At 41.2% G+C, this 17023-nt stretch overlaps 1 protein-coding gene across 3 annotated transcripts in view; it reads right to left on the bottom strand.

Moving 5' to 3' along the window:
* LOC138628660 (neural cell adhesion molecule 2-like) overlaps positions 1 to 17023 on the bottom strand; it is a 230787-nt gene that overhangs the window by 102512 nt on the left and 111252 nt on the right. The window contains exon 1 of one of the 3 annotated variants that reach the window (XM_069711825.1): positions 4154 to 4325. The exons of the other annotated variants lie outside the window; for them this stretch is intronic. The gene's annotated coding sequence lies outside the window, so the exon portion shown is untranslated. Of the gene's footprint in view, positions 1 to 4153; positions 4326 to 17023 lie in introns of those variants that run through there. 3 annotated transcript variants of the gene reach the window in all.

Raw genomic sequence — 17023 nt, 5'->3', positions numbered from 1 at the left:
TGCATAAATTCTCCCTTTTCCTCACCTCGACGGCAGCGTAATGCGGGTGTTGATATTCAGGGCAGAGATCGCTTATGTTCCCTTCAAACCATTAAAAAAAAGTCAAGTACGCCAGTGGATGGGTGTGTGCACGCTTGTGCACGGAGATTAAGCGGGATGTGCTGATGGTGCGAGAGTGTGCGGACCGGGGAGTCGGTTCCCCTGGGCGCACCTCTCCCAGCCTCCTTCTGAAACTGTGGAGCCGCTGCAAGGGCTGTCACCACGATGTCGCTTAGAACTGGCAAATAAATAAATAAACAAAAGCTATGACAGCGCAGCCTGGGCATGTCAGTCAATGTGTCAAAATACTATCCCACAGATCATAAAAAGATGTGTGACTGCAGGAGCTGACATGAGCACGACTCAGTCAGGACACTCGCATCATGTTTTTAACTCTTTACTGGTTCCTGCTCTGGATCCACAGCAATCAAATGCAAAGAGATTCAGCTATAAAACTACAAATCAGAAAAAAATTCTGGGCGAAAAGTTGATACAGCTGTCAAAACACAATCTGTCAAAATCACTCTGCAGCGTCTGAGCTGACTCTATTTGGACTCAGCTTCTCGCTAACAAAGCCATAAACGGTTTTACGAACACAAACGCCCTCTGACAATCAAGTTCAAGACCTGCTTGAAAAGAGCTAAAACTTGCTGCCTGTGTTTGTTCCAGATTGTGAAATAAAAATGGAGTAAACAGTTGATACACTTGTTTTGCGCATCGATTGTGTCACTGCAAATTAATCTTTGTTGCATTTGTAACAGATTGTGGACTGTGTATCTAGAGCTGATTGAAATGCCACAGATGGAGAGACACTCAGGCGTATCTGGAACAAATCAGAGCAAACTTGACAGAAACGTGTCACTGAGCTCACAAACTTTGATGAACATTCATTATCTTGGACTGTATTTCTCTGTTTCGATCAAACCTCGTGATTTTTCTTCATTGCCTTGCCATCAGGATTCAAAACACCTTAATGAGGCAGCCGGGCACACACCATCCATCTCTCTTTTACTTGGTGCAGACAGACATTCCTCATTTTCCACACACACTGTCCAGCATGAAAAATTAGACTTTGTTTCAGAAACAGACTGCGTCAGCAATCCCTTCTCATTTGATACGCAGCTGATTAGCCAGGAATGAATCATGGCTCATTAGGAGTCATTATAAACTTATCAGATACAAGGCCACGTGACCTCAAAAAGGCCACAGAAAACAAAGCGGATTAGGGCAGCGAGAGGGAAAAGCAGCAGATTCAGCCATTGTCGGGTGAGATAATGAAATCGCTTGCTAATAGAGCCGTAATCTGGGGTGCGCCAAAGCCCACGTAACTGTGTCGGTGCCCACTCTTGCGGTGTGTTTGATGTTGACACAAAGCGAGACAGCATGAACGCCTGGCTGTGTTTGGAGTGAATGTGTGTGTGCACGAGAAAGGGGAGGAAAAGGGTGTCAGGGGGAGCGGAGGGAGGGGGATACAAAGGCAAAGGGGAAGGCAGCAATCAAGGCTCAATCTGCATATCCTCTGCCCCCAATTAGTGTAAGAGGAGTATAATAAGCGGCGGCTGACACGTCCCCGCGGAAAATGACATAAACAAAGAGATGCAAAGTGAAATGCAGAGGAGGAGAGGAAGAGAAGAGTTGTGATGATGGAGAGAAACAAAGGCGGAGGAGAGAGGAGAGGAGGAGGAGAATCAACTCTCAGTGTTGTGCCTCGGGCCACGGCATGTCATCACATCTGTATCAAACCTGTCAGCAGCGCCCCGTTTACCTGTTGACTGAGCGAGCAACTGCTGAGAGGAAGAGAAGAAGGTGACGGAGAGCAAAGAAGAGGAAACAAGAGGAGGGGAAAACAAGAGGGAAGAGATCCACGAGGTGGCGAGACGAAGAGGAAGAGGGGGAAAAGAGCAAGAGAGGTGGAGGATGCTGGATTTTCTTTCGACATGAGTGGTTTTAGACATTTTTGAAGACTGCTCACAGGTTCAAAGATGGGGGACACAAGAAATAAACTAAAAATGAATAATATTTGTTTCAACAATTTCAATTTTTCCAATATAAAATTACATCAATAAATAGTCCAACATTTTTTTTTTTAGCTCGAAAGACATTAGGACTGATGAAGATGTGACTTAAATATTTGTAGGTATTTGTGTTGCCCGTCTTATTGGTTTAAAGTGGAAGAGGTTCAGCGGGAAAACTGGGAAAACTTGTACGAATCACGGCTTAGCAACATGTACAAATATAAAACTAAAGACTCTGAAGATTTTCAGAGACTTTAATTTGCTTTTTACTTTCTTACCTGAGTAGAGATTTCTCTGAGATTATTCCAGATGTAAGGTCATGTTTTCTTGTGGTACACCCAGAACCCCACAGAAAAACCCTAATGATGATAAAGTAAAGAGTCTGCACAAGTCTACTTGCATGTGTGTGTGCATGGCTAAGCGCATGGATCTGAAGCTGTTGACAGGTGTTCGATATGGTTCCAACAAAACTGACTTTATCAATCAGCTCTCGGAGCCTCCCACTGCGTGAGTGTAACTGCAGCACAGCTGAACATTTTGACTAAATCTCTCCGTCTCTATCCCACAACATCTCTTCCTCCTGCTCGCACACAAGCCAACACACCAGAGATGTTATTTTTCATCTCGCTCACTCTGCTGGAATACTCCCTTGGGCAATTCTTTGACTTTTCTCTCCTCATTGAATTTGACAACTTCACAGCCAGATGTTGAAGACGAGATCATCTTTTAATTAACCTGGGACACGTCAGAGTTTCCTTCTTGCCTCTCCTTCCTAGCTGCGTTCCGCTAAGTACACATACTTTAATGTCAAAAAAATCCTCCCTGACAAAATATACAGAACTGCAGCAGAGTTTAGCAAGTTTAGTGAGGTAACCTTTAATTAACCTACATTAATCCACACTGATGTGAAAACAAATCTTGGTAAATTACTGTCTGTCTTTCATGCGATCCAAGCAGCTGCCACACAATAACAAGGACATCAAATCAGCAGTTGCGTATACAACTGCATGTTTTTACACCTTCAAGAAACATTTACATCACCAAATACAAAAAGGTTAAAGTAATTTGGAAGGAATCGGAGAGGTGGATGGGAGAAGATGTGATTTGGAACTTAGTTGACAAGCCAGACACAAAACCTGCACTGTCACGACCATGTGGCATTTGCCCCAGTCCCAATTATAATATCAGTGGTGACAGTACCCTAAGGGTTGAGAATCCCGATGGAAAGACTGATGGTTGAACAAAATGAACCAGAAAGACTCTTCTCTGCCGCCTTGCTTCATTAAACGTCCAACTGCTGAGGAGTCACATATAGAAGACTACGAAGGCTGGTACGTGGATGAAACTTTCTCAGGTCTGATTCATCATATTGAATCCTTATATTGAGCATATGACTTTGCTTTTGGTTCACACATGTCCCACAACTCTCCCTGAGAGTTCAAATCTCTCTGAAATGCACTGCAGTCTCTCAAAAGCGTACAAAACGACGGGAGGGATATTTCCAGGCAAAAGGTAATAACAAAGGTTGGGTCATGCATTATAGATTCATGAGCGCAGATCTGCGGCAGCTACATGTGTTTATTGTCCAGCGAGAGGAGAACAGATGTAAAAGTGACCGAGATGAAATCTCAGCGGTTTCCTCTCCCACAGAGATAAATATCTGCAGCAGCCGGCACACGGAGAGACAAAGATTTGAGAAAGATACAAAAACAGGCAGAAATAAAGGGCAGTGATATAAAAGAGCGATGAGAATAACAATGCCTGATTGCTTGGCTGATGCATCGCATTTGGCACTTTTTCTTTGCCCAAACAATGCCAGCATACTGAATGTCCCGGAAGCTGGCATCAGCAGACAACAATACTGAAAAAATTACTTGCTACTGATACGGTCTCAAATGATAACAAAACTAGATGTTAATAACGGCTTTTCAGTCTGATTTTCATTCCTAAAAAATAATACCCATTCCTTTTTTACCAGTTGTAGTCACTATTTCTGCAAAAATGTAATACTGTTTTAACCAGTTTTGTGCTCAGTGCCATCATTTGGCACTCATTCTGAGTCTTTACCCAAAAGGTGGACAAATCATATTAAAACATACCTTCCCCTGCATGCCCTGTTGCTCAGTCTTACAATCCTCTGTGGCATCTTCTATTTGAAACTTGGCTCACTTGCCCTTCATCCAAGGGAGGAGATGTGGCACGGAGCTAGCCATTAGCGCAGCTAGTGCTGAGCAAACATAATTAAAGCAGCGGCAGGCTGGCTAATGTGAGCTTAACACAATCCCTAGCCCGAGTCCCCCATGCTAATGTGATGGAATGTTTGTTGAGTTGTCCCTTATTGGCTCGTTAAAGACATGAGAGCCCAGGAGAGCCAGGAGGAAGAGAAACAGAAGGACAGCGAGAAACAAAGCCCAGGAAGGGGAAGGGAGGGCTAACAGCTGAGATGAAAGAACCGGAGCAAGCCTGGTCAAATATCGATAAAAAAAAACACAAGAGAGATTCGAAGCAAAAGTAAAAATGAGCAGGATGTCGTGGAAACGCTTAGAGGCCACATGAGGAGACTTTTAAACCTGAGCTCACTGTTTTCCTGCACCGGATTTATTAATTCATTCCACAAGAGCTTTTCTCTCTTGTAAGGAATGTCTTTTACTGCTGAGAAATGATTGTGGTAACCCGCTTGACCCCAAGTGAAAAGAAATATATACGCTGCTTTCTCTGAGTGTCAACCGATACCCTCACGTGCTTAGTATCTGCCAGGAGGGCTACACGATAGACAATTCAAGTAATTGTGTTTAATGGTGATCGTGTGTAGAGGGATGAGGTACCAGCTGCTGAGTCAGTGAGGCATTAGCGATGGAAGCAGTGATACGATTGCGATAGGTGTTTGTACTATAGATGGCAGAGCATCACAAAGCTGACTGATCTCAAAGAAATTTGGTGGAGAGTTTGGCCATGGTGCAAAATAGAACGTTTTTGGTACAGAAAACGCCATCATCTGGCCATTCTATTGATTTCTGACTCCTAAACTGGAAAGAGTTGCAAGAATATTCTTTGATTCTTGTAGTGTCCAGTGTAACGTAAACATCACATTGCCAAAAGTATGTGGATAGGTATGTCATTTTATCATGCTTTTGTGGCTAAGTGGCAGGAAATCTCTGCAGCCAGGTTCTAAAATGTGGCTGAAAGCCTCGCCAGAAGGGTGAAAGTTTAGAGCAGCAATTTTATGGGTTTTATGTTCATAGTTTATCTACTTTATGTCTGTTGGCCACCACAACTTCCACAGACACATATTGTGTTGTAATCTTTTGGAAAAACTTCCCTCCAATCTTCATAAAATCTGATCCGTAACATCTTTTGATGATGCTAAAAAAGAAAAATAATATATAACTGCGTAACTAACCGGTCATAAATCGAAAAATGTTGCAGATTCCATCCTTGTACCAAACCCCGTTAGACCATTTTCACAGCGGTTGTTTTGACTTGTCATAGCAGGGAAGCACAGAGGTAATTAATAACCTTAACAAGTTCCATTAAGTGTCCCATTAAGCCATGTCAGTCAGGGAGCATGAACAATACCAGGAGCTGGGAAGGGGCTCACCTAAATGCACCAGTGGTTAATGGCACCCATTACAGCTGTGCTTTCTCTGCTGTGATGTGGTAAAATGAAGGTGTATTATTCTCAGGTACTCCTGAGCCAAAAGAGCGCCTTCATCTGCATTGATTCCGATGCCTCTCTTAAAGTGGATGAGGATCCATTTTCATATATTCATTATTAAAACAGTTAGTGCTGCAGGCTTCAAGGACAAGCCCTCTACTGTAGTTTATTCTTCAGGATGCGGAGGATAGTACAGTGTCAGTTTTGTACAGGCCGCTCGACCTGCTCTGAAACATTCCACCATGCTACCTTAACCCAGTTACAGAGCACTGCAATATCCTCTGCGTGACTATGAAAATGGCAGAAGACTTGAAGGCAGAGACTGGACCAGGTCAAGCATGTTCTGCCGGTTGCTAATGGACTGAGTTCCCATAAAACATTAATGCGAGGCCAAATGTTCTCTGTCACATTCCCATGGAAAAAAGGAAACAGCAGAATTATGGATACTCAACAGGAACTAATGAATGTGGATTCTCTTTTTGCACTCAGCACGGTGTGACGCTCACGAGAGAGAAACTCACTTGGTCGTGGACAGTTGGTGCTCATTTCACCGATAATAAAACGTGTTTTTGATGGTGTAAACAAAGAGTAAATAACACAAATCATCAAAACCAAAGCACATTTGTCTTTCCATTCAGAACATCTACTTCCTCAATAAAATAAAGGGGGCGCAGTATTGTTGAGAACGCCTCTGCAAAAACACACCAGGGTGCTATTTTTGGAGGAAATCAAATTGATGAATGACTCACCGTCTTCTGGCCTTCTCCTCTTGTTAAAGTGAAGATGATAAGAGACAGAATTGGGCACAAATCCTCAATTTGCTGGAGTGTCTTTAGACAAGAGGATCTGACTTGAGTTTTTAGACTTCAAAACGTTACATTGCCATAGAAACGCAGCTTTGAGACCATTCAGTCGGTGCAAAGGTGGCAAAATTAACTCGATCCGCACGGAGAAAGTGATCCGTCAGCTGAATGTCCAACCTCTCTTGCACAACGCAATAACATTAGAGCAGTGCCATACTTCCCACTGAAAGTCCTCAGTAATTTCAGAATCAATGCGTCCTTGATTTAACATACAGCAGGCCTTTCATTTCTAGTCACTGACTTTTGATTTTGCGGGCTGACATGACCAACTGTTCTTGGCAGATTTTATCAGCTGTACCAAGATAGCTAATTAATATAGCTCTAGCTCTTCTCGAGATTATTTTTTAAAGGGTCTGAAATTTGCTTTTGATGACTACATTTATGATATCGTGCCAGAGGACGAAAGCTACATCGCCCATGTATGCAAAAAGTTGATTTTCAATTACAAAAAGGTAAAAAGATTTCAAGGTGAGAATTAGTTTGCAAAAGTAGTATTAAAGCAGTAGTAGTCTTGCTGCTACACAGGACTTGCTTATTGGCCTTGAATTATCCAAAGATGTTCTTCCATCAATAATCCAATCTGTGACTACGGCATAAGTGTGCCTTTGATCACCTGTGGTCAGATCTGTTTTTTTGGTTTTGGCTTCAAAGTGCATCTCCTCTCGCACAATTTCCCCACAAACACAATTTGCACTAATTGCATGTCTTATAATTTGTCTTCTTTTGTAGATGTTTTGGCTCCACTAAAAGTACATCCGGATCTTCAGTCAGTAAGTCAATTCATATCAATAAAAGCATCCTTTGCCTGAAAGGGATTACAGAAGAGGCAAACAGACGTGGGAAAGTACAAAGCTGCAAGACTTTTAGTATAACACAACAAAATGTTTCTCCGGACTAATCTCTATAAAATCAGCACAATCCCTTGTTCTGTTTTTGTATACATATCGATTGCTTTGAGAACCCTGATCCCTTGATGTCTTTATTTCTTTAAGTGCTGACTGTGAGAACATCAAGGCATCTATCTTTATTAGTTATACAATTATACCAGTGTTAGCAGTAATATGTGTCTAACGGGAGTCAATTTCAGGCCATGTCAGATATGATACCATCCTCTCGCCTTGTAAACCTCTGATACTTCCGTCTTGTTTCCGAGTGTCAGCAGCTCTCTGGATTCGTTTTGGAACCGTTTCAGAATCAACCCCCGTTTATAAAGTCACAGTGAAGCAGGTAAAATGTGGTAGTACAGTAAATGGCACTAAAAGGAGGATAATGTGTTTAAAATTCTGCAGGAAACCAAACTTACTTGTGCAAGGCTGTAAATGCCCCATGTGATAATCTGCTCACAAGGTGCCTGTACAGAGAATTTTGTAAAGACACTGTGCTGATTGATTAAATTGCTCTGTGTGACCGACCCCTGATTATCTCTGTACTGTTGACTCTTATGAAGCTGTGTGAGCTACTCAGGCAGAGACCTCTTCATGACTGTGACATGTGACTGTGTTAATCACGTTGTTGAAATGTGACTATAACACATAATGTTGAGGTATTTAAAGTATAATATGATTTGATTTAAGGCTTATTGTTTTAGACAAGTAGATATAAACTTAAACGACAGGTTTAACACTTCTAGTTTTAAAGTAAAGGCCTAACATTGCCATCACATTCTATTTTCTTGTATTTATTGTGAACCCTGACATTTTACATAAAATCTGAAATGGTATTTCATTTAAGCAGGTCTTACTGTACTTTGAGAATATTTTTCTGCAGTACGCTGTCGTACTTAATTCCTCTATCCGTCTCATCTCAATAGGATGTGGCTGTGTAAACACTAATTTCTGAGAAGACGATATTACTTTTATTTTTGTGTTGTAACTCAAGCACAGCTGCTATCAATGTCCTCTTCAAGATTCTCCCATTATCTTTTTAAGCAGCCTGATGAAACCAAATAGTGAGCCTAATGGAATATTAAGTAGTTCTCCAAAGACTCTGGATAAACAGAAACTCTCCAACTTATCAGAAAAATGATTAAACAAAGTGGGTTTGGTCTCTCAAACATCACTGTTAAATTCAATCTTTTGAATTGTTCTATTAGTTATTATCATTGCAGCCCTATTGTGTAATCGTATAACTGACGGCGTACATCATCAACTGGGTGGTGGTATAGACCGGGCCGAGCGGACCAGATGGTGCACTCTGATGATGTGCTTTTGATGTGCATGGGTGTTGGCAACGACTCAGCTCCCTGACAGCCTATAGCCGTCACAGCTGCGATGTAAAAAGAGAGTGGAAAGAGAAAAAAGAAAAATCAAAACTGAGCATTAGAGGCAATCGATGGCATTTCTGATGGTTTAGGATTAATGTGTGATCCCTTCCTGACTCAAAGCGGACGTTTTGTGATGATGCCGAGGCTGCTGTCAATTACTTTGAGATAGGAGGGAATTTTTCTCTAACCTGAGAGATTTGGATTATATCTGGAGGCCCAGCGCGCTTTTTACAGCCACTCGGCCACAGGTGTTGCTGGCTGTATTTGAAATCCAAGCTTTTGACAACAGGGACACACCAACCTGTAGCGTTCACACAATGGGCGTCATTCAGACAATGTCCTATCTTCCGCGCTGTCGTTATTCATTAAACTGAATAAGACAAGTAAGAAAATAAGACTGTTTATTTCCTGACCTTTCAAGCAGCAGTCGACAAAACATTATTTTTCGCTTGTTCTGAAGCTTTTGAACGCATCACTTGGCTTCAGAACAACAACATCTAGAAGATAGTATTAACATATTGAAATGATGAAATCTGCAAAAAATATTATATCCTGAATTCAGTCAATTATCATGTTTATAACAGTGTAAGGTAAAGTTATGATGGGAAGGTCATTGCTGAATTGAAATAAGATTGTAACTGTGAACACTGTTAACACTGAAAGACTGGAACGCTGTAAGTTCCAGAGAGGTAGGTGACACACAACATTGTGGGAGAGTATGTACTTTAGACTTATAGAAACTGGCTGATGTCCTTGTACAGCTGTAATATAACACTCCTTTCTGCAATAGAAATAAGGTAAAGCCATTATTAGCAGTACTCAGCTGTCAATGGCTGAGCCTTTCTTGCGGTAATTGCCTTGGCAGTCCAGTGAAATCACTAAGCAGACATCCATCCCACAACCACGAGGGTAGAGGTGCTCTCCAACACTAAGTGAGTCTGATCTCATGCCCCTTCTCCTCCCTTTGTCCACCTACTCCTCTATTCTCCACTGTCCTGAGCACCTCCTCAGTCACTGCAAATCGGATTCTTAGGTAGAGAAACATAAATCACAGCTCCGAGCCTAAACTCCAACAGATGCTCCCCTTGTGAGTCCTATTTCATTAATCCCTTAAAAGATCAGTGATCTTTGGTGTGATCTAATTGGGTCTCACCCGATGAAAGTGAAGCCAAATGTATCTTCTGCTGTTCAGACTGATGAAACATCCTGAAAGAGCAACCTTCGCTGTTCCCACAAACATTAGCACAATTGCAGCCACATGCCTTTATCATCCCGTGATGAATTGATTTGGCTTAGTTTTATATATCTGACAGTCCTATTCGTCACATCATTTCACTGCACAGAATAAATAGACGCATCATACCTAATGCATTTACACAGAGACAAACTGCATAGGGGGAATGAAAGCACCTGAGCGGTGGCCACCGACGCAGAAGGATTTGATTCCACATCAGGTTCAAATGTGAGGACGTGATAATATAACAATATTGCATCTGGCACGGACATCATCTCGTAAACCCGCTTTCTTTATACTCACGGACCAGTTCTATGTGACTCACTGGAAAGTGTGAACCGAGTATAGTTAAAAGACAAGCACTGTTTTTGTCATCTACAACTCTGACCATGACATACATGGTGTGAGTCAATGTTTAATTTCATCATGATGAGGTACTATCATAAAAAAAAAAAAAAAAAAAAAAAAGATTTCTAAATTAAAATTGTAACTCTTTTCCCCTGTAGCTTGTTTATTGCTGTTGGCACCTTCAAATTTAAATTAATCGGGAAGTGGGAGCATTTGAAAGGTACCAGTGCCATGGAAATGGGATCATACTATATATTCATGATCTTCAGATGATGTAAAGTCAAAGTTTTCACTTAGTCTGATTATCTAAACATCTACTAAATGAATTCATGATGATGAATTCAGATGATGTAACCTCTGACTTCTCCCCGAGCGCCAACGCGAGGTTGATGTCTGTGTTTTTTTTAGTAAAATGTTTTGTCAACTAGATGCCATGTTGAGGTCAAAACTGTTTGTCTAACATTTTGGTTTGATCTTTGCATTACAATTAATGTTAAGAAGATCAATGTAAACCTGACAAACATCAGCATGTTAGCACTGCCATTGAAAGCATGTTTGCATGCTTATTTCTGCATTTATTTCAGTTTCACGGAGCTGTTTGCACGGCTGAGGACTTTTCAGATTTCCCCCCGCTTATCTCAATTTTAAACATTTATTCATAAGCACAAAACAAATGTAACTTCAGCAACAACAACAACAAAAAAATATTAAATTCCCTCGGCCAAGTGAATAGATAAATCGAGATTTATTTTTTGTGATCACTTTTAAAGTGGTGGTTATGAAATCTGGCACCGTGACCAAATGTGACATAATAGATACAAATAACCTTTGAGAGATGTTTATTGCATTACTTTTCAAAGTCTCTCACTCTGTATGCTGCACCATTAGAGCCCCTGCAGTTCTGCAGTGCTTACTCAACACCCATTCAGCATTCATTCATTGAGTCGTAAAGAAAACTAAACTAAAAAGAAAAAGACATCAAAAGACTCCGTCCAACATGGGATCTGCATATTAACAAACATTGTGAAAGAAAATATAAAGGAAAAACTTTCAATACTTTTAAAAAATATATATAATTTTTGTTTTTTATTGTATACGGTAAAAGTGTCCTACTTAACAGGACACGTCTTTCACCATGCACAGTTCCAACCGCACTGAATCTAATCCTGATATCTTAACTTTGCATTCGAAATATATTTCTATGCCTGTCAGGCATGAAAATGTCAAACAACGCTAACTTATTCTTTCAAGTGGTGAGAGTGAGAGTGGAAGTGTAATCACTGCAACCGAAAACAGATTTCAATGCTTGTCTCTGATAAAGCTTCCAGATAGCGATCTAGTGAACCCGCTTAATTAAATCCAGCAAACTTCCGACTTGGATCACTTTCATATTCCATGATGTTGAAAATTGATTAAGACTGAACATAATGAATCCTTCTGGCTAAGGCCTACGTTTACAATACACCAGCAATGTACGTCTGTGTGTGTGTGTGTGTGTGTGTGGAGGCAGGGTCCGGTCTCTGATTAATCTCTTCCATGGAAGTGTTAATTGAATCATTCCAAAGGCAGGCAATAATCTAACAACCTGGAAATATCTCCGCCATCCTGGCTTAAACAGCCATTTTACATTTATTACCAAGATGAGACTCTTTTCTCAGCACACTTCTCTTGTAGTAGCTGAAATAGCTTTCTCACACTTGCCAGTTCTGCAAGCCACAGGAAAACGTCATAATTTGTCTCACTGGTTTGCTGGTTGGTTTAGCTCTTAAGATGAAAAGTGCAACGCTCATCAGCGAGCCAACCATTAACCTTGAACCTGACTGTGATTCCTCTTTAATAAATGCTTCTCTGTGAGGTTAACAAGAAATCGTCAGAAAACATGAGCGAAACTCTCCAAAAGTTTCCCTCCTGACTTTGTTTAGGCGATAAATCTACTTGTGTCTCGGGTAAATGCACTTTTGATGCACGTTGAATCTCAATGATGGGGATTTGCATGAGTGAAAAGCAATTTTGAGAAACCTTAAATGCAACACACACACATGCTCACAGCAGCGGGCGTCTTTAAAACAGCTGGAAAAAGTTGATAAGAGCCCATTTTGTACTTCAAAGTCCTTGTATGTGAACCATTTTTTAAGATCAGCAATTTGTTCCAAAAGCGAGCTGCAAATTGCCCGTGGACATCGGTTTTGCAAAACCAACTATTTTTGGAATCACGCTGCAGTTTGTTGTCATTGTTAAAAAAAATAAATAAATAAAAAACTTGAGGGGAAAATGCCCCAATGTGTCACATCGCTGTAAATGATTCTGCTGTCTTGGGATATGCTAACCTTAGGGAAAAACAGGCCCAAGCCACTTACTCATTTAATTAAAGTGCTCAAATGCCAATGTTTATTTATGAGATTGATTTCTTCGATGAAGACCTGAGAACAACACGCTGATATTTGTTCCATTTAAGAGCTGATGATGGGTATAAAAAGGACATGCAGCAGCAATTTCAGCAGCAGAATGTCTTGTATATCTGAGCAGTGCAGACAGAGGCACTCCTTTTCTCACGACATCACAAAAACAGCCCATTACAGATTCACAGCGCGGTCTACAATGTTCATAGAAATCCCTACAAACAACTCGACATCTGTGTAAAGTCAAATCAGATGTATTTACCGTATAAATATTTACTCTTCCTCGGCTGCAGTCGATCTGGGGCTGGTGTAAATGTAGATCGGAAACCCCAGGGAGAGAGGTTTGCATGCATGTACTGCATTATGTCACACATTTTGGTGCAGTGTGGCACAGACCAACAGAAGGACGATGACTGGCATGTATCAAAACTGAGCTCTAGCTTTGATTACATCTCGCATAAGCTGCTGCATATACAAATTCCACTGTAACACACTATATCACTCAGATTATGCCGGTAGCAGTATGTGACAAGCTGAAGCAAATGCACCTACGGGTGAGGAAATTAATCTACTTCCTGTGTGCCTTTGCATACTTATTCTTTGCATTACCCATGAACAGTGCAGGATTGTATGCAGACAGTACCAATAAGTCACATTATTAAAACATTATGTAATGACTGGCAAAAGATATTAATCATAGTAATAAAAATGTTATTCTTATTATATTATCAAACAGAAAATTAAATGATATTCTGCTTTTCTAATATCTGCAGCTCCCGTTAAAATACACAAGCTTGTTAATTCATCTCTTACTCCTTCCAACTCCCACTTTGTCTGTGCTGCACAGTCTCAAAATAAGTCACAGTTTTATTAAAAAAAAAAAAAAAGAAGTATTTTTCTGTAACAACTGGTAGATTTTACCAACCGATGCTCGACTTGGAGTAAATAGTGTGTTTGATTGGGGACTACTTTCAGCTGCGGATAAATTCTCACTTAGTGAACTAGTCTGTACTTAAGGCAGCAGAAATACTGTATATGGGATCAATTCAAAATGAATTACTTCTCTTATGTGTTATCCAGTACTACAGTGTGCCTCATTGACAACAACTGGACTATATCAACCAGAACAGATTTGAGCCAATAATGCAGAGAAAGAGTCACATTTTATAGGCTCATGAAACAACTGAGCCAGAATTACAACTTCATGATTCATGTGACAACATCATCATAAACATCCTGAGCTGGCTCAAGTTTTCTTAACAAATTAACCTTCTGGACACGAGCTTTGTTTTATTAAAACCAATTGACTGCTCTGCGTTAACATCAGCGGGTGGTGGAAGTAATTTAGATGACACCAGCAGGTAGCAGCTCGTAGAAATACGCAACACAGCAGTAACACTTGTTAACAATTAATTTAACAAAGACTTCTTGTAAACCTACTTTTCCTTTTGCTTCTGAAAATTCCTGCAAATGGAAAGTTTGGTACGATTTCTAAGTTTCACGAAGCTTCATGATGACGTGTGGCTCAGTATTAACACACAAGCTTTGTTCCAATCACTATTTAAAAATGACACACAATTCATCAAGATGACTGATGGCCCACAGCAACCTTTTAGGTGTTACTAGCTTTTCATTTTTCAGGAACAAATATAGTGGGCAAGTGTTGATTGGAGTGTTGTTTGTCCATTTGTAGAGCTAAGGTGGCTCTTGGCGCCTCTTCAGAATTAACACCAGTGAAAGCAGTGTGGGCTTCAACAAACATCATCAAGTGCTGATTTTTAACACACAACTTCACCGTGTAGGTTGAATGAATATAAATGTGCTCTTTAAGGCTAATAGACAAGTCTCTAAATTCTTGTTTTAGCAAAAATGAGTCATAAGTCTCAGTCTGACAAGATATACAGCGGTTTAAATGAGAACTTTTCTTTGAAAGTACGTGGTAAACTTCAGTACGAATTCAACATGGGGCAGCAGAACTCTGCAAAGCAGGATGGAAAGTAAAATGGATTGCAAAATGTGGATGTGAAACAACATTTAGCTCACGACACTACACAGTGCTAGTCCAGGCAGAAGTAAAATTTCATTTTTTGCTGTTTGTATTCTTCTCCTGATCTCATTCTCCATGTGCTTCTATCACTGCTGTTTGTTGTAAATGAAACTTGTGCATTCATTCATATGCTGCACACTATTGTTTGCTAAACAACTCGGAGTAGAATTTTCAACCGTGATGCAGTCCTCTCGTCTGAATTTGGAGGCTCAGTTTATTGTGTGTCATGTGCCATTTTCTCCCAGAGTCTCTTCAGAGTCGCGTCTACAACCCATGAAATGAACAAAATGGCTCGGAAAATGAAAGGATTACCATAAAATTACATCCAAATAGCACTGATTGCTTGATGAGCATCTGTGGTGCCAATTTCAAGCCCTCAAAATCCATGTCATCTCTCTACTGTAATGTGCTTCATTAACTACCCCCTGCTATATTCTCCTAACCACCACCATCATCAGCTATAGAATATCTTCTCTTTGATGTAGGCAATAAAGATGACACGTTGATGGAGATGATTGACTTTCTTAGAAACGGACTGGCCTGGTACTGTGACCGTGATCCGATTGCTACGGTCATGATGGACTCCAAAACAGAGCTGCTCAGGGGAGCTTCATGAATTAGCCGAGGGAGATCAGCCGATACATTGCGGTTTGCCTCTTCACCGCCACTTCATACAGGGCTGGTGCACATGGATTACCAACAATCAATATTCAATTTAGCCTCTATTGCATTCAGTGTGGGCTTGCTTACTCCTCACTGTGAGGTTTGTCTGGAGTCTCAGCTTGTGGTGACAATTGGATTTTTAAGTGCATATAGTGTATGGGGTAAAAGAAAAAGGAGGGAGGGCAGGAAAATGTTGCTGAAGAGCCCTTTTGTTGCCAGGCTGCAGAGTCCTGCGGTAACAAACAAGGGCTCCTGCTGGATGACAACATCTATTTTCCTATTGTTGGATGCATCTAGTTTACCAAGTATATATAGGACACAGGGGAAGCTCGTGGTCTTGCATTGAGTCCTTTAAAAGCCACGCGTGCCCCAAAACATAATTCATTCACACAAGTTATTCTGTTGTAGGAAAAGAATTGCTGCCACAGAAACCTCTTTTGAGTTTATGGGGAAAGAGACACATGCCCTTTGTGGCTTTTCTCCTGTCTCACCTGAAACAATAGTTTACTGTTTGCATTCAGCTGTTTTATTTAGACGCTGTCTACCTCGGTGGTTTCTGCCAATAGCTCTTGCTTCCTTCCATTCTAAGGGTGGAGAGACCGGTCCGCCAGTCCTTCGAAGGGGCCAAGAAAAAGAGACAGACGGCCGCTCACACTCACATTCACACCTGCGGCCAATTTAGAAATCACAAATTAACCGGACGCTTGTGTGTTTGGACTGTGAGGAAGTTGGAGCAGCAGGAGAAAAACCCCCCCCACACCATTATCAAGGAAAATCTTAGTTTGTCAAACACCATTATTAGGTGCTAATTAACCGATGTTTACATGCAAACACATTAGGGAACATTGTAAACATTGCACCTGCTCAACATCAGCATGTGTTTGGATGCTGAGATTTAGCTTTATCTACGGTAAGGGCAGCGGCACTTTGAGTCATGCTACCGATTGATATCTTATTTTGGGATCTAGTGACTTCTGCTGAAGACCCCCGTCTGCTTGATATGCTGCACCATGCATACGCCCATACCCCTCCTACAATCCTCATGACTATGTTCCAGTTTCTTATTTGCTCAGTATATGACTTTTTAATATAATTCCACGCGTGGCCTTCAGTTTTTTGTTCCGGCCGTAGGCCTTAGACTCGGGTGATAACAACAGATTGCAGTAAACAAAGCTGTATGACAAAGCACTGTGTGGACACTCTGCATATATGAGATGGAGATGGAGGGCGTTCTTAGTCACAGGGAGGGAAGCAGAGGGAGAAGAGATACTTAATGTCAGAGTGACAGGTGATAAAGATAAGCTTGTCAGGCTACTGGAGGCTCCCTCACTGCACCGGTGCACACACCTCACTTCTTGCTGACAGATACACGACGGAGCGGTACGAGACGGGGGGAGGGTGGGGTGAGGACCACTGTAATTTCCCCCTTCTTTTGCTCCCTTCATCCATCGCCTCATCCCACCTCTCCTCCTGTTCCTCCCTTGCAATTAGCAGATG

Source organism: Brachyistius frenatus, unplaced genomic scaffold, assembly GCF_029030835.1.
Source record: "Brachyistius frenatus isolate BFR_SWC_R1_liver_20210118 unplaced genomic scaffold, ASM2903083v1 Contig_103, whole genome shotgun sequence".
In the NCBI taxonomy this organism is placed as follows: domain Eukaryota; kingdom Metazoa; phylum Chordata; class Actinopteri; family Embiotocidae; genus Brachyistius; species Brachyistius frenatus.
The sequence above is the reverse complement of the archived record's forward strand: the minus strand, read 5'-3'. Positions and strand labels throughout refer to the sequence as shown.